The sequence below is a fragment of the Equus przewalskii genome, chromosome 23 (genome assembly GCF_037783145.1).
Source record: "Equus przewalskii isolate Varuska chromosome 23, EquPr2, whole genome shotgun sequence".
Classification (NCBI taxonomy): Eukaryota; Metazoa; Chordata; class Mammalia; order Perissodactyla; family Equidae; genus Equus; species Equus przewalskii.
Window position 1 is genome coordinate 3,844,380 of NC_091853.1, and position 18,551 is coordinate 3,862,930.

The 18,551-nt window shown below is 43.8% G+C and overlaps 1 protein-coding gene across 1 annotated transcript in view; it reads left to right on the top strand.

Moving 5' to 3' along the window:
• The first annotated feature begins 355 nt into the window (after nt 1–355).
• The window catches only part of XCL1 (X-C motif chemokine ligand 1), a 232,373-nt gene continuing 214,177 nt past the window's right edge, over nt 356–18,551 (top strand). The window contains exon 1 of the mRNA XM_070590974.1: nt 356–766. The gene's annotated coding sequence lies outside the window, so the exon portion shown is untranslated. The remainder of the gene's footprint in view (nt 767–18,551) is intronic.

Genomic DNA, 18,551 nt, shown 5'->3' on the forward strand with positions numbered 1-18,551 from the left:
GCTTGTTGAGGGAAACTAAACATGAAAGGTTACAGGCAACTACAAAACTGAGTAGAGTTTAATTCTCTTCAGTTTCTTGGTGTCTATTTTAAAAATGTTTATTTGTATTAAGATGTTATATTCAGTAACTACACAAACCTTAAGTGTACAGCTTGATGAATGTTTACAAATGATGAATGTTACAAATGTGTCTCCTTATAAAACCCCAACGAGATCAAGCTACAGAACATTTCCAGTACGCTTGCGCCCTCCCCAGGCAACACCCCCAAGATAAACACAACTCTGACCACTCTCACTGGCATGTTAGTTTGACCTGTTCCTGACCTTCCTATAAATGGAATCAAGTAGTAGGAGGGACTCTGTTGTATCTCTTTGTATTATGTCTGCACCCTGCTGACTAGCTCCTGTCTAGCTCTCCACTCAGGAAGATCATCTTTTCGCTCCTTAGTTGAAATATCCTCATAGATAATTATTCCTTGATATCCAAACCAAGAGACTCATGCCCAGAAAAAAGTGTGAGTTTCTCTTCCAAGGGCTCCCGTCCTCTCTCGGGGTGATTGGAATAGGACGTCTACCTTCCTTTCGTAGGTCTGCCCTTTCTCCCTACCTCCAAATAACACAGCACACCAGAAGGCAGCCTAGTAAGTTCAACCTCCGCATACTTCTGGTACTGAAGGATTGTTTTGTTACAAGGACTTTGGAAAGCGTTTATTGGAGTCTACCTGCACGGATGAGAAGACACGGTTGAACGTCACCCGTGATCGGGGTAGGTCACAGCGTTCGTGAGGGGTTTGACATGGACAAACGATCCCGCAAGTCTTTATCTCCTGGTGCTGAGCTATTCCAGTTTATTATTATTCCTTTTTTTGCAGATTTGTGTTTCTTTCGGGTTGAGACAAGAAAACCTCTTGTAGTATGTAAACATTATCTGTGAAGAGAATCTAGTCAATTTTTTATTGCCTATAGTACTGCAGGCAATTCAAATTCTCATATTACGTAGCTAGTAATTAAGTGAGCTCTTGAGAGAGGGACATCAGACAGGCGCGTCTTATAGGGGTGAAGAGATGTTGATGCCTGCATAAAACTCGGTTGATGGTTGGCAGCCAAGAGACACTGAGACAGCGTAGAGGGAGTGTGGCAGGGCAGCATGAGGAGAAAATCAGCAGATGTGGCAGGTGTTTTAGAGCCATCATTTTCTGAAGGGCCCACCGTTTCCCATCCCTCTGTGGTTGGTAGTGATGTCAGAGAGGGCCTGGGACAGAGGTGGTCACTGAGCAGGTAGCCACGTCCTAATTTCTAAATCAGCGTGTGAGGCCCCCCAAGAGTCTGCAACGGACGTGGGCAGTAGAGTCGGCCACCTTTGTCGCTGAAGCTCAGCAGGGCTCTGGCATCGACAGGCAGGCGTTTGCACCTGTGCAGAAGATTTTTAAATTTAACGCTATAAAGAATACGCCTTCTCTATAGTGAAGATCTTGAACCAACACAGCGTCACCTCTGATGAATGCCAGTGTGAGAGCGACAGAAGAAAGAGCACTGAGTGCAGCGGGCACAGAGTGGGAAACCTGAATTTACATGTCAACTCTGTCATCGGCAATGGGCAGTTACCTCCCCTAACTGGACTTCAGTTTCCTTATCTATGAAACAAAGTTCGGTAGGAGCAGGTTTTGCAAACGGTAGGATGGCATCCGTGTCTGTCAGGGGTCTATCAGAAAAACAGAACCAGTAGATTATATGTTATATATATTTGTACACGTATACACATGTATATATAACCTGTAGATTATACATGTGCTTGTTCATTCATTCATTTATTCATTTATCTATTTATTGCAAGGAACTGGTTTATGCACCTGTTGAGGCTGGCTAGGGAAGTGGGGGATCTGTCGGGCAAGCTCAGGCAGGAGCTGACACGAAGTCCACAGGTGGAATTTCTTCTTCCTCACGGAAACTTCAGTTTTTCTCTTAAGGACTTTGAACTGATTGCACGAGGTCCATCCACATTATTGAGGATAATTTCCTTTATTTAAAGTCAACTGTCAGTAGATGACGTTGACCACATCTACAAAATACCTTTGGTCTAGCCAAGTTACACATAAACCTAACCGTCACAGCCCTCAAACTTATTCTTCCTTGTCCTTGCCTCAGCCGCTGAGAGCTGGGGGACATCTCTGGGGCACTATTTATGTGGGATAAACAAAATATTCTAAAGACGCCCGCCCTCTGTGGAGAAAACCCTGCCTTCTGGTCCTCTGAGAGTCAGTCTAGGAATCATTAGCAGGGGAGCTGCTTTGAGCCCCAGGAGTGAGGGCACAAAGGGCCCCCCCCCCACCACTGTTCTCACAGGCACGAGAGCATGGGGAGCGCAGTGGGGGCACCCAGGCTACTGAGAGAACATTGGAATCCGGGAAACTTGGAGGTCAGTGCAACTTGTCAGGCCTTTGTTAGGTCTTGATAGAATTAAACCGGGACTGGAGTGAGAAGTTGGTCAAATTCTTGTTTTTGATATGGAAAAATCTGAGATCCACTTTTTCTGATCTTGACCTCTCCGATACGGAGTGCCTCGTGGGAGTAACCGGGTGTGTGTTAGATGCATGTGTATGCACGTGTGTATTTATTTAGCGGGGGAGTTTCCTATCCCTAGAGGAGAAGTCAATAAACCTTTGGGGCAGCCGCGCTATGTTCTGGAAGAGCACTTTCTGGGGGATGGGACTGTGGGGCATAGTGTAGCAGGGAGCTTTGGGGGCTGCTCTGGAGGAGGAGCTGTGGTACCCCTCCCACACACCTATTAGATGACTTGGAGCTTGGATGTTGCTAAGCAGGGGTTGGACAAATTTTATTTAGGAACATAGTGATCTCTTTCTCAGAAGGAAAGGGATTCAGATCTTGACCTTTTCTCTCTGTGGTTCAAATTTAGTGAAATATACGGGATGGCCTGGGATAGCCCAGACCAGGGTTGGGCAGCAGGAAAAGCATAACGTGACCTCTAAGACAAAATTCACCAAAATGGGAGGGGTAGTTCGAATGGATGATTGGTTTCCACAAAAGGGCCATTGAAGGTAAGAGATGTTTCTGGACCCAGTGAGCATTCCTGCAGCCACTTGGACACTGGACGCCTTGAGAAAAACGGCTGGTGTGTGAGTTGAAAGATTGATCCTCGAGAGCTTCAGCAGTTGGGGCCTGGGCTGAAATCCTGAGCGGGAGACTTGGGGAAGGGGTGTCCAGGGCCACACAGCAGTGAGCCGTGAGAGGGAGAGAGGACACCCCATGGATCTCTATTACTGGAGTTGGTCGGTGTTGCCAGTCACTATAGTTAGAAATTTAAATTAAAGAAACGACTTATTTTGCTGTTCTAGGGTGTGGATTGTGTTGGTTACACTTGAGGACAAAGACTATCTTCCATTGCTGTATCTCCAGGCCTTGCACACGAGCCTGGCACGTGGCACGTGATCCAGAGTTTGTAGAAATAATCCACGGCAGTGCTTGGACATTTTAGATGGGGAAGGAACAAGTTTGGTTTGGCAAAAAATTTTGTGTATATTTTTGTTAAGTTTGTGTCTTTGCAAGGTCCTATCTTTTTGGGAGAGTTTTTTGTTTGTTTGTTTTGGTGCAGATATTGTTAGACACCGGTCTCCTGGAGTTATGTTATGCTTCCTTGGAGATCCCTCTGTTCATCCTATTTCCTTCTTTCCTTCCTTCCCTCCTTCCTTCCTCTGTCTCTTTCATTCTTTCCCTCTTTTTTTTTAAAGTGTTGCTTATAGGGGCTGATGAGAGTATCTCATGGTGGATGAGAGCCCCTCATAAAGCCATGACCCTCATCTTTTTTTTTTTTTTCTGAGGAAGATTGGCCCTGAGCTAACATCTGTGCCAATATTCTTCCACTTTATATGTGGGTCACTGCCACAACATGGCTGACAAGTGGTGTAGGTCAGCACCCAGGATCTGAACACGGACCTCCAAAGTGGAGCATGCTGAACTTAACCACTAGGCCATGGGGCTGGCCCCCATGACCCTCATCTTACCTGGGGGATGGAGTGGGTCATAAAACAAAACAAAAAGGAACTGTGCAGGTGTTGTTGCTCAACCTGAGGCAGGTGCCACGTTTGTTTACACTCGGTGCTTTCCCAGAATGACTCCCTGAGACGTCTTGAGGTTGGACTACTGCGTGCTAATCACAATTGCTAACCTTTGCTGAACACTGCGTATGTGCCAGGCACTGTGCTGAGCACTCTACATGCATTAAGTAATTTAATCCTTACAATAAGCCGGCGAGGTAGGTTCTATTATTTTTTAAATAGCTTGTTTGATATATAAGTTACATACCATAAAATTCACCTGTCAAAAGTGTACAATTCATTGGTTTTTAAAGCATATTTACAGTATTGTGCAACCATCACCGTAGTCTAATTTTAGAACTTTTACATCATCCCACAGAGAAGCCCTGTGTCCATTAGTCGTCACTCCCCATTTCCTTCCTGCTCCTCTCCACGCCCCAGCCCTGGGCAATCACTAATCTACTTTCTTTCTCTATAGATTTCCCATTCTAGACATTTCATATGGTCTAGACATTTCATTTAAACGGATTCATGTAATATATGGTCTCTGGTGACTGACTTTTTTCACTTAGCATCTTGTTTTTGAATTTCACCAATGTTGTAGCGTGTATCAATACTTCACACCTTTTTGTTCCAAATAATATTCCATTGTATAGATGAACCACATTTTGTTTACCCATTCACTACTTGATGGACATTTGGGTTGTTTCCACTTTTTGGCTCTTATTAATAATGATGCTATGAACATTCATGTACAAGTCTTTGTGTGAGATGCATACTGTCATCACCCCCTCTTTACAGATGAGGAAACAGGCTCAGAGAGCTGAGAGGGGTTTTCCAGTATCACACAACTGCCAAGCGGTGGAATTCAGAGTTGATGAGTATCTGACGATAGGTCTCCCTATCACGTTCCCCCCACGGTGCAACATCCCCCCTGTACCGAGAGGGGACCTAAGTAGGAGCCCTTATGTGACTCTTTGTGCTTCCTCTGCTTTCTTGTCAAATTTATACCAGGTCTCTAGGATTGCTGTGGCAACTAAGGCAGGGATCTGTGCTCACGCTCAGGAGGAGGCTGCGTATAGGAATGAGGAGACGGGGAGACTGTGGTATGAGTAGGCCCTTATGGGCAAGCGACTACCGGAGGCCACCTAGCAAGTTCTTGTCCTCCAGGTAGGCCTCGGTGACAGGGAAGCATTTTCTTGGGGGTTCTCAGAAACCCACTGGGACAGATTCTGGTAAGAGACTGAATTTCCTGGAGTAAATAGAATGTGGGTTTGAGTCTATTGTAATGTGGATTATTAATGGAAATGTGACCTCAGAGTCTAGCGAAGTCTGGAAAATTTGATTGTCATTAGAAAAGAGGTGATTGATTTTAGGATAGATATTAACAACTAAACAAAAATGTTAATGATTGATTTTAGGGTAGATATTGACACCTAAACAAAGCATTGACAAAAGTAGTTCAGAAATTTGAAAATTTCTTTACATTTTTAAAATTCACAAATGTGATGAACTAGATGAAGAAGATTTTGTAATCCTTTGTAATGATTGGGCTTCTGGTTGGGGGCCCATATGTATAAGCTATGCCACTGCTTGGTGAGCCTGCTGCCAGGATGGCTACCAGCAGGATGAGGCTGTAAATTTCTTGCCCAGCAGGGACGATGACACACAGGGCAGCACAGATACCTTCTTGTCCTGGAGGGAAGTCAGTGACTCCTCGGGAATTACAAGTGGCAAGCATGTCAAGTGACCGCCCTGGCCTGCCTGGGACTGAAGGGCCTCCTGGAATGTGGGATTTTCACTTTGAAACTGGAGAGCATGGACAAGCTGGTCAACCTATATCATGGAACACATGCTGTGGGCTGACCAGTGGGAGTCAAGAATCCTGCAGTTTTGACCACATGGGGGAATGAATATTTGCCTGAATAGGAATAGGGCACAGATGGGCAGAAGAGTAGAAAAGCTAACAGTTGAGACACTCCCTGTGGCCTGAAATTCCTCCTGCTGCACTTTTCTCAGCATCCTGTAGGTGGGTCTCTTGTTTAGCACAATTACAGAAGGAAAACTGCTGCTCAAAGTAGCCAGAGGGCTGGCCGCAGTAAAGCAGCTGCTCGTTCCATGATGGACTATCCTGTTCATCTGTGCCGCCCCATCGAGTGTCTCCCTGCCAAGTGCTTCATATGGTCTGAGACGTAGAAACACCACGTACGATCTCAAGATCTGCTTCTCTCAAGTAGTTGCGGAACTCCAGACTTGGAGCGTGGCCCATAGCTGGTGAGATTTCATGTAAAGGATCAAGAATCAGAGCTGGTGAGTCACGCAGGCTCACAGCACAGGCATAGGATTTATTCACCGGTATAGACCCCAGGTGTTCCAACAGAGGCCCTGGGCTTGTGGTAACGAAATTGCCAGGATCAATTATTAGGCTGTTGTTTAAGAGGCGGGAACCCCATCAGTGGGTTTACAAAATGGGAGGGAAGGGAAGTAGAGCAAGCATAGCCTTCGTCTGACGCCCCAGTCTCCTGCCACGTAGGGATAATGCCATATGAGTCCTGAGGAGTTATGCTGTGGGTGGAATCAAGGCTTGTGGGGGCACTTTCTCGAATGTCCTCAGAGTTGTGCAGAAACCTGGAGTATCGGCAACTCCATAAGCAAGGGCTCTCTCCTTCCAGCGCTATTTCAGACGTGCTCTGCTGCTAGTCATAGGGTTTTCACGGCCAATTTTTTGGGAGTGGGTGGCCGGGTCTTTCCTCCTAGTCTGTCTGAGTCTGGAAGCTCCGCCGAAACCTGTCCACCATGGGTGACCCTGCTGGTATTTGAAATACTGGTGGCATAGTTTTTAGCATCACAGCAACATGCAGCCATCACAGTATGACAGCTGACAGTTGGGTGGTGTGGCTCCCTGACTGGGAAATGAACCCCAGCCACAGTGGTGAGAGCACGAAATCTTCACCGCTAGACCGCCATTATGTGTACATACATAGGGTGATTTGGGGAGAGTGGGGTACAGGATAAGAGTGAAGGATTCATAGCTTTTATTAGATTTCCAGTGGGATCCATCACCCTCCAAAGTTAAGATCTACTGCTCTACGTGCTTGTTGAACGATATGATCAATCCATACCTTCAGCTTTCAATGTACGTGCTAACGACATCTAAAATTTCTCCAGAATAGACCTCTTCTTTTGGTTCCAGACCCATAGATACTGCTGCCTACAGGACATTTCCACTTCTGTGTCTTATACGTGCCTCAATGTTAACATATGTAAGATGCAAGTTAATAACTGCTTCTCTTTCTATATTCCCTATTTAGGTGATTGACATCACCATTTACTCAGGTACTAGAGCCAGAAACCTGTGAGTTGTCAGAGAATCTCTCTCATCTGCCACATCTGGTTTGCCAATGAACCTCGTTTACGCTACCTCAGAAATAAGTTTTGATTCAACCCTACCACCTCCTTCTTACAATCCCACCTGCCATTACTCTCATTTAGAGAGAAGTGAAAGCCACAGTCATAAGCCCTGTGCCCTCTTACTCTCACTGAGGAAAATACCTCAGCTGTTTGCTTTTCTAAGGAAGGCTGAATTAGAATTCCTTTGAAACACAGGCAAATCTTTTGTGTATCCAAAGACCAGCTGTAGGCTCCTTTGTGAGTTTTGGAGTCAAAGAGAGGAAGGCTGGAATGGAGGTTTCATTGGCAAAAGGAGCAAAGGGCGTTCTGGAAGCCATTGTCCAAGGGTCTGGGTGAGTAGGGATGGGATTTGAGTCAGGAGGAGCTAGAGAGCACCTTACTCCACTTAATTCATCTTTGAAAGTTTTTTACTTTCTTTTAAGGAATATTTTAAATTTTTAAGTATTTTAAGCTTTTGGAAAAGTACAGATAATAAGATAGCAGACATATATGTATATATCCCTACCACTGATATTAAACAGATGTTAGCATTTTGCCATATCTAGTTCAAATCATTCTTTCAATTTTTAAATATTTTTCTCTGTTGTTAAAAAAACCACGAAACGATACCGCTAAAGCTTCACACTACAATGCATTCCCCACCTTCTTTTCTCTGAGGTAATTGTTGGGAAACATGGCTCACATTCGTGCGTATCTTCAGCAGAGGCACTGACAGCTTTTGTTCAGGACTGACATTTCAAGGATGTTTGTAGAGTGAACCGTCTTAAAAGACGAAGATAGTGTCTCCCTGTGAGCAGAGGGCAGGGTTGTTTACCGTCTGGTATAATAGTGTCTTCCTCTAGGGCAAAAGCAAGTTTTTTTTATAGTCTATTATAAAAGCTGGGGGTTCCTCAACTGTGATAGAAACGTATTGTGTGCACAGCATCCACCTGGGCCACTCAGCATCACCCCTGTGGGACTTGGGAGGCCAAGGGAACTCATGTGAACACGAAGCACATACTGCCTGCTCTGCTGTGAGTAATGAAGTCCTTTGTCTCTGACCCAAGAATCTCGTGTCTATTGCCGGCATCCGTAAAAGGGGCAGGCTGTCTTGTTAGCTTGGAAGGAGGGCAAAATCTTAGAGCCTTCACAGTTCTTGACAGAAACCACAATCTTGAAGTTGGTGTATATCATTCCTATTTTTGTTCTTGTGAATTTCCTAGTATGTATGAATTCATAACTAATATAAACAATTTGTTTTATGTATCTTAAATTATAGGGAAATATCAACCTCTACAAGTCATGTTGAAACATTTAACTCAATAAATATTTAAAAAATACATCCATGTTTATAAACCTAGATATAGTTAATTCATTTTTATTGTTCTATCATCATTTATTGGATAGTTTTCCATTTTATGAATAAACCTTAGTTTATTAGTTATTCCTTTACCTAGGACAGTTAATTAATTTCCACTTGTTTTCTGTTATAAAGAGTGTTGCAGTGAACATCCTTGTATACATTTCTTGTGAGCATGTGTGTGTTTGTCTGCAGGATAGATACCCCAAAGCAGAAGCCGTGCAGCTCAAGTTTGGTGGGTATTGTTAAATTGTTCTCTAAACTGGTTATATCAATTTATGATCCCAATAGTAGTATATGTTTCCAACCTTGCTAACACCTGGTCTTACTGAGCTATTAACTAGTATTCTATGGCCATTTGGGCTCTCTTTTTTATAAAAAGCATCTTCATTTCTTGTGTCCATAGTTCTTTTGAGTAGTTTGCCTTTCTTCACAGGTTCTGGATGGTATTTTTTTGGCAGAGGTGGATTTACTGTAGAGCTAATGAAACAGTGTTAGGGCCCCTTGCTTGTATGGGCCTCTTCCAATGCCATGGGAGGGGGCACAGATATGTTCATATGATCATATATTTTTGTAAAATTTGCATATGTAAGATATTTTAATGCCATTTGGTTAAGACGAATTTTTCTTTCCACTCCTACCTCCCTTCTGTAATGCTTCTCTTTGTGTTGAGTGGCACTGGGCATTTTTGGAATCTTTCTAAGGGGAAATTTAGTTGGGGATACATTTAGCTTGGATCTAGTGAAACATGTTTATGGGGTTCTCAGTCATGTCCATGTTATTGCTGGCCCTCCCACTTCAGAAATGGCACGCAGGGGTATTCCCACTGCTTCTGACATGAAAGCGCAGTGCCAGACATTGCACTGTGATACAAACACATCCTGTGGCAGCTCGCACTGGAAGAGTCTGGGTACTGGAAGAGAAGCAAGATTGCAGTGTTCAGACCCAGAAGCTGCTGTGCAGAAATCTCATCCAGTCATTGGATGTGTAGACCTGTAAGTGGAGAACTCAATGATCATTGACACCGAGTCAAAATGGAAGTTGTCTTCTGCCACGAATGTAGTCAATAAAGCAGCAAATATAACCATAAATGCACCACACTATTTCTCTTTTGATGGGAGTTTTGTAACATGGAATGTGTTAAAATTCCATGTTTTTGTAAGGCACAATGTGTAACAGCCCTATAAATATGTGTAATGGCTCAGATATAAAAGAAACTTGATATAAACTTTCCAAAATTTCACAATTCTAGAAATTTACATGAAATTACCAATGCCTAGTTGTGAAGAAGAAACAAACTGCTCTAAGATATTAGCACCAAAAAAAAAAAAAAAACCACTACACAAAATTTTGGTCAGTTTTATTGAAGAGGTGATCAGAATGTATAGCTAAGAAAAATGTAGGCAGCTAATTAATATAAATATTTTGTCATTTCTGGCGGCCTAGAATCAAGGTCCTTCCCGGTCTTTCTTGCAGCTATGTGTGCCTGTGTAACTAAATTCTGACCAATGGGTGTGGATCGGTTTCCTTGGGCTGCTGTACAAAGTACCACAAACTGGGTGGGTTACAACAACAGGAACTGATTCTCTCAGATTTGGAGGCTAGAAGTCTGAAATCAAGTTGTTGGCAGGACTGTGCTCTCTCTCAAGGCTCCAGGAGAGGATGCTTCTTGGCCTCTTTCTGGCTTGTAGTGGTTGCCAGCAGTCGTTGGTGTTCCTGGCTTGTAGATGCATCTCTCCAATCTCTGCCTCTGCCATCACATGGTATTCTCTCTGTGTGTCTGTCTGTGTCTCCGTTTTCTCTTCTCTGTCTTTAGTCATTGGATTAGAGCCAACTCTGATTCATAATGGTCTCATTTTAACTTTAATTATATCTGCGAAGACCCTGTTTTCAAATAAGGTCACATTCTGAAGTTCCATGTGGATGTGAATTTTTGGGGGACCCTATTCAACACAGTACAGGGTGTAAGCAAACTGCCATATGTGACTTCCAGGAGGTGTTCTAAAGGGGAGAGGGCGAGAACTTCTTAGCCCTTTCCTTTACTTGTTGGCTGGAATGCAGGTGCAATAACTGGAGCTTGAGCAGTTATCCTGAACCACAAGGTGGAAGCTATAGTTCGAGAAAGATGGAAAAACAACGTTGAAGGAGTTTGAGCTCACCATCCTCTTTGAACCATCATATCAGCCCTAGAACTCTCTTCTAAGCTTTGTTTATATAAGAAAAAATAATATTCTATCTTCTTTAATTCAGTTATTTTGGGTTTTGTATTAATTGCAGCAGCAAAATCTACTTCTATTTTTTACAATGGTTTGTTATTTTTAAAAATTTTAAATCACTTTAAATATGTTTATTTATTTTTATTTTTATTTTTGTGAGGAAGATTGTTGCTGAGCTAACATCTGTGCCAAGCTTACCCTATTTTATGTGGGATGCAGCCACAGCATGGCTTGATGAGAGGTGCTAGGTCCATGCCCAGCATATGAACCTGTGAACCCTGGGATGCCGAAGTGGAGCATGTGAACTTAACCACTACGCCACCAGGCCAGCCCCTAACTATGCTTATTTTATGTGCTCTTCCTGATTGTTGTATTATTATCTCAAGTTCTTGGGGTCTAATTCTCCAAGCTGTTGAGTCTGTTGATTTGCGCCCATGATAGATTTCTTACTTGTACATTTGTCCTTTTGATTAGTTTCAGTCATGGGAGTGTCCTTTCAAGAAGTTTACATTCCTTCTGTTCTGTACCTCTGGCTTATCATCAGCTGTTCTGATTACTACGGGTGCATAAGTAACCACCTTAGTCTTAGTGGCACAAAACAACAACCATTTATAATGTTCGTGGCTTCTGTTGGACAGGAATTCAAAGAGGGCAGAGTAAGGATGGCCAGTCTCTGCTCCACGATACCTGGGACCTCAGCTGGGAAGAACCAAAGTCTTGGTGTGCAGTCACCTGAAGGCTTCTTGATCATATGTCTGGTGGTTGACTCTGGCTTGGCTGGGACTGTTGGCTGGGACGCCTACATGTGGCCTCTTCAAGTGGCTGCTTGGGCTCATAGCATGGTGGCTGGATTCTAAGAGCAAACATCCTGAAGAGAACCCGGAGAAAGCTGTCTCACAGTAAAAAGAGCAGTGGTTGCCAGGGACTGGGGAGAGAGAAGGATGCATAGGTGGAGCACAGAGGATTTTTAGGACAGGGAAAACACTCTGATACTGCGATGATGGATATTTGTCGCTATACGTTTGTCTAAGTCCATAGAATGTACACCGAGAGTGAACCCTAATGTAAACTATGGACCCTGGATAATGATTTTATGTAGGTTCATGAACTGTAACAATGGACCACTCCGGTGGGGACATAGATGATGAGCAGGCTGTGCATGCGCAGGGGCAGGGGAGACACGGGACATCTCCGTACCTTCCTCTCAATTTTGCTGTGAACTTAAAACTGCTTAAAAAAAAATCTACTAAAAAAAAGCTGTCTTGCCTTTTATTACCTAGCCTTCAAAGTCATATAGTATCACTTCTGTCATAGCCACCGAGATTCAAGGGGGAGGGTATGTGGACTTTACCTTCTGACAGTAGGTATGCTAAAGTCACACTGTAAGAAGAGTGTGTGGCACGGGAAATGTTCTTGTAGCCATTAAAAAAAATCTGCTTTTAATGTTAATTTCTCAACCTGTGGTTTTCTTGTCCCCAAATTTTGAGCCAACACTAAATCCAGCCTCAGGTCCAAGGTTTTAAACTAACTAATCCTAAATCCAGTATCTCAGGTCAAAGTTTTAAATGACCAAGTGAGAATTTTTCTCCTACCCAGAGCCCAGGCAAAGATGGACGACCTTCTACGTGGCTCTTCCTGTGCCAGCTGGCGGGCATTCTCAAGTTCACTCTTTTATTGACAATGTAGCGGTCTGAAGGTAGTGTTCTCTAAAATTGCTTTAGTTTTTTTTTAAGCATCATTCTCCCTCATTGTGTGAAGCTCCCCAAGAACAGTGGCTGTGGTCTCCTTCATTTTTGTATTTCTAACAACTGATACAAATATGTGTTACCTAGCAGAGGCTCACTGAGTGTTTCTAAACTGAACTGAACTTTCTTTCTTCTATTTGGACCTCATGCTTCTGTCCTTTATTAAATATCCATTCATTCCTGCTGACTTCATTATTTCATCTTGGCATTTTTTTTTTTAAAAGTCATTTATTGTTTAAAGATTCCCTGGGACTCCTGGAGACAGAGGCTATAGATAGAAATAAATTAATAATGTTCTGAGTTTAGCATCTACATGATTCTGTATGTTTGCAGTGCAGCAAGCATCAATATTTCAGTGTCGTGCACTTAGAAGGCAGCAGGGTGGGAAAGCATCTCCCTGGCCCTGTGTCCCCGTGGGCAATGCTTCCATTCTTGTTTCTATCCAAATACAAAGGAAAATACAAATTCCATCCTCCCTCCCTGCAATTTGTCCTGCATGGACCTTGAAAGTCCTTTAAAAAGGCCGTGGCTTCCAATCACGTGCTATGTTTAGGGGTTTGGAGCTGCTCCCCTCGATCCTGGCTGAGCGCTACCAGTTATGATTGCAGCAAAGCTGCCGGTCACAGCGTCTTTTATGATGCAACTTGTGGATCTGAAAAGCAAAGAGAGGAGGATGAATGAAGTTAGGAGAAATAGGCAACATAGAAAGTGTATTTAAGATAAAATTTTATGATCACTAAAGATACACTCACCAGTATTTATGAGAGAGTCTTCTCCTTTTCTCTAATTCCCAGCACATCTCTTTCTGTGTGTCTATTCAACCTCTCATAAGATGTTTCCCATTGATTCTGATGGGGATGACTTTGAATTTTCCATGCTAATGGGGAGAACGGGAGTTTTAAAAATAAATTCCCAAACCTCACTTTAGTCACTAGTTTAACCTTTTGCCCCCTACTCCATCCAACTTTTTTGTGGATTGCTTGATTAAGCAGCTAACATTGGCTTATTGGAATTTCATCCTCTTCCTTTTCATTTGATAATCTTAATAGTAATAAGAATAACAACTGATATTTGTATTGTGCTTTGGAGCGTCCAGCATATTTTCACATTATCTCAAAAACCAAGAAGTGAGAGACCCATGGAGAATTGTCTTGCAACACCACTCTCTTTCAGACACATTACCAGGTTCTTGGATTGTGGCTATGGATTCCCCCCTCTGCCTCAGGCCATCCTACAATGGCTGTCAGCACCATCTTCCTAGAGTCCTATTTAGATTGTGTCCCCTCTCTGCTCAGAAACCTTCAAGGACTTGCTGTTTTCTATTGTAAGTATAAAGGCCAAACTCCTCAGCCTGCCGGTAAACACATCCCCAAATTGAGCTCTGATCTCCCATTATTCTTTTACATAAAATTTATGCTCCAACCAATCCACCACAGTCCTTTCCACATCTTAGTTTTGGCTCTTACTGTTCTCTCCATGTGGAACTATTTCCTTTTTTCTTTTCCTATTAAAACTCTAACTTTTAATGTCCAACAAAAATCCATCCTCTCCATTGAACTTTCTTTAATGACCAAACAGACCTTTCCCTTGTTAGCTTGCTATCCCATGTTGTTTGTATGACCCCTATTTCTGATTAAAAAACTGAAAAAAAACTGGTTAATTTTAAATGTATCTAATTTTCCTTACTACACATATAGGTATGTATCTTTGTCAAGGACCCTAGCTTCTGCAACAGGTAAAACCCTGAATCTCAGTGGTTTTATACAATAAGACTTTAGATTTCATTCAAGTGACATTCTGATGTGGCTTCCTGATTGGAAGAAGCCATTTGGTGGCTCTACCATTTTTAACAGACTCCCAAATTTCCCTTGCTGGTGGTGGGTGTCTTCTCTCTCTCCCACCAGCCGGAAGGGGAAAGTGCATGGACAATTGTATAAGGATGGTTCTTTTCAGTGAGAGCTGGAAATAGCGCCTGCCACCTCCTCTCATCTTCCATTAGAAATCCACCGCAGGCCACAGGAGAGGATGGGAAATGTCAAGGTCTTTGCCCAGGAAGAAGAGGAGATGAGTTTGGTGAGCAAACTTGTTTGGTGGCTGGTTTCTTCAGAGATGGCCATAATTTCCCTTCTTTCTCGGTGTTCTGTTAGCAGCTCTTAAAGAATGAAACTCCGGGAATGTTTCTTTCCCCAAGGAGAAGTTCTGGAGAGAGAAATTCTGCCACTTCTCCACTCTTCATTTGCTTTTCCCCCGAGAGAGGAGAAAACACTTATCTAATTAGGGGGGTCAGGGACAATCAGACACCTCCTGGGCTGGGTTAACTAGCGTGTGGGTTGAAGGACAGGCTCAGGTTGTGTGCAGCCTGAAGCTGAACACTTTTGGGAAAACAAAGATACGAGTACAGAATTGATAGTGCCCCCAGGGCCTTGGAAGGGCCTTTGCAAGGGAGGACTCTGAGGCTTAAACTTCTCTGGCTTCATGACAAAGCCAGGGGCAGGCCACCACATTGGAAAAGCCGCCTGAGTCCCCTTGTCTGGAGCTCTCCATTCTGCCCTCCACCAGCATGTAAGGTAGGCACAACTCCTCACTGTTCTTCTCTAGCCCAGGCCCGCCCGAAGATCTGAGCTGACACAAGAGCCCCATTCTGGCTTCAGGTCTAAGCCACATTCTCAACCCAACGTGGTGGCTTTGTAATGTCTGAATTTGGGTAGACTGATTCTGCATTTCCCAGAATTTCTTTTCCTACATATTTCCAGTTAGGATAGGCCACCAGAGAGATTCTTAGGGGCAGAAGCAAAGAGTAGCCACTTCGTAGCTCACACATGCTTTTGCTTATCCACTGGCTCGCCTTGTTGGAGTGAGGCAGTGGCAGGTCCTGCAGTCACCCATCCTACCTGGCTCCTCCTTCAGCTTCTCTGATTCCTGGGCCAGATGCTCGGCTTAGTTCCATGATGAAGGACCCTGGCTCCTGCAGGACACTCATGCCATCAATGTCAGGGCAACAAGAACTGACAACTGACACTGGTTTCAGTCCATCTTCACGGGCTCTGACTCACGACTGTGGTTTCCAGCTTGTTCTTCTTGTTCTCCACTTTCCCCTCTTCCCTTCCCTGCTGCCTGCCCTGAGGACTGAAGCTCTAGCATCAGATGTGAAGATGACAGCCTTGCAGAGACCACTTAACCCCCTTGCACAATTGCTTAGAGTCAAATCCCTGTAACAAATCTCTCTCCACCCCCGTCTATCCATCTATCTTTGTCATAGTGTGTCTGTCTGCTTCTGTTTTTAAACCTGGCTGATACACCCAACTTTACTCAATCCTTCCATCTCTATATGGTTTTCCGTCCTTTGTGTATATGCCTCTGGATTAGCACCCAGAGGAGTGGGTACTGAGGGAGTGGAACCCCTAAATTCTCATTCTTTGTCAGCTCATTATGGGAAAGAATCAACTGTTAGTAGATGTCCAGTAAATAAACCATATGAGAAAGAATAAACAAAGCAGACAGGCAGAAACACACATATCATGAATCTCATGAAAAAAACCCTGATAGGAGCCAGCCCTGATGGCCTAGTGGTTAAAGTTTGGTGTTTTCAATGCTTCAGTGGCCCAGGTTCAGTTCCCAGTCTCGGAACCATACTACTCTCAGGTGTTATGTTGTGGCAGTGGCACACGTAGAAGATCTAGAAAGATTTATAACTATGCGCTGGGGTTTTGGGGAGGATAAAGAAAAAAAAAGAGAAAGATCGGCAACAGATTAATGCTCAGGGCGAATCTTTCCCAGCAAAAAAAAAAAGGCCAGGGTAGAAAGCAAGGCAGCAAGCTCTGCTCTAGTTTCATATGACACGTTGTTTTTCAATGGGACAACGCTGGCGTTTTGGGTAGGACAGTGCTTCTTTGCTTGGGGCTGTTTGCACCTTGTGGCTTGTATAGCATCCCTGCTCAGTAGTGGCCCCAGGCACTGAGACAACTAAAAGCGCCCTCAGATTTCACGATGGCCATGGGTAGATTGGTGTGGTGCCAGTTGAGACCCATGTCACCTCACTGAGTTCCTCTAGAAAGCCTTCCCAGGTCAGGTTATATTCTCTCACACCCATGTACTGGAGTTTACATTAAATATGTGTGTGTATATTATTGATATCTGTCTCCTCCCATGGATTTTAAGTTCTATGGAGGTGGGTGCCCTTTCGAGGTCCTGGTTCCTGTCACTTGCTGAAGACTGGCCACATTCAGGAGAGCCCCTTGAATCCTTGCAGTAAATTCCCTCTTTTAGCTTAATACAGCTTGAGATGGTTTCTCTTATCTGTCACCAAGGCTCCTAACTAATACAGTGGGTCAAACCACTTTATGTAGTACGTACACATACTTGGCACTCTTCTAAGCATTTTACACATATCAACTCATTTAATGCTCACAACAAGCCTATGAAGTAAGGACTGCTGTGATACCCGCTTTACAGATGAGGGAATGAAGAAGCAGAGAAGTTAAAGTATGTAAGTGGCAGAGCTGGGCTTGTGATTCCAGTAATCTGGCTCCTGAGTCTACAACTGTGTTATAGCTGCCTCTGCACAACTAATGGAGAAGGCAGATTGTTAACTCTCAGAGTTGGTGGAAGAGCTAACATCTATTGAACACTTGCGAAGGTACCAAGCATTAGATGCTGGACACACGTTATCTTATTTAGTTTTCACAACCATTCTGTGACATGGGCTCCATTATTTTCTTATAGGAAAGAAAATCGAGGCTTAGAGAGGTTAAGAAATTGGCTTAAGCTCACACAGCTGCTAAGCAGCTGAGCCAGGAAGAGACTTTGGTGTGTGAGTGTGTGTGCGTGTGTGTGTTAGGCTAAGCTCTACCCAGGACAGGCATTATTTCTATGCCGTCTCTTCCGGTGGTTAGACTCTGTGAACTATATGGCGGCACCTCCACTTTCTCACAATGCAGTTTGCTTGATATTGTGAACAACTATATTGAAAGTTCTAATTCTATCCCCTCTTCCCCATGACAACTCTTCACACATTTGAATATAGGTCTTCAGTTTTCCCCTGGATCTTTCCTTCTAAGCATCCTTAGCAGCTTCAGATTTTGCTCCTATGACGTGATTTCCAGAACTTTCATCATCCTGGTCTACTTCCATGTTGTGCTGTAGCGGGCTGAACGGATGCAGCGTTGCAGGCATGACCCCACCATTGCAGGCTTCAGTAGAACTACCACCTTCCCTGCCCCCAGAACACTCTACCTCTGACCAGAATTCTCTTCTGGACCAAACCCTCGCCAGGCTCCTCTGAGCCCCTTCTCGAGAGGAAGCCTCAACCTTGGCCTATAAAGACTCGAACAACACTAATGTGATTCCAACAGCTCCATCCTAATTACTGTCACATCACCCTGTTTATAGGTTTTATCAGAATCTGTAAATATTTTTATTTACTTAATTGTGCTTTCTCATTTCTCACAAAAATATAAATTTCTTAGGGGCAGGGTCTATGCCATGTTGTTCATTACTCCATCACAGGATTTAATACTTTCCCTGGCACACAGTTGGTGCCCAGATATATTTTTGAAAAATTGAATGAGGGTGGTAGAGTGTTGCTAATTCCATCATCCGCTTTGACCCATATCACTCCACAGTCAAAAGAAAAGGCATGAGGACTGGAATTGCTGGGTCTCTCCGACATTCTCCACCACCTGTGTCTTGCATCTGCTAACATCCCAAGGCTGGACAACTCCAGCCCCCCTTAAAGTGCCTGCCTGAGAAAACTCAAGGCTACCAAAAGAATCGACTATTGGTTCCAGCC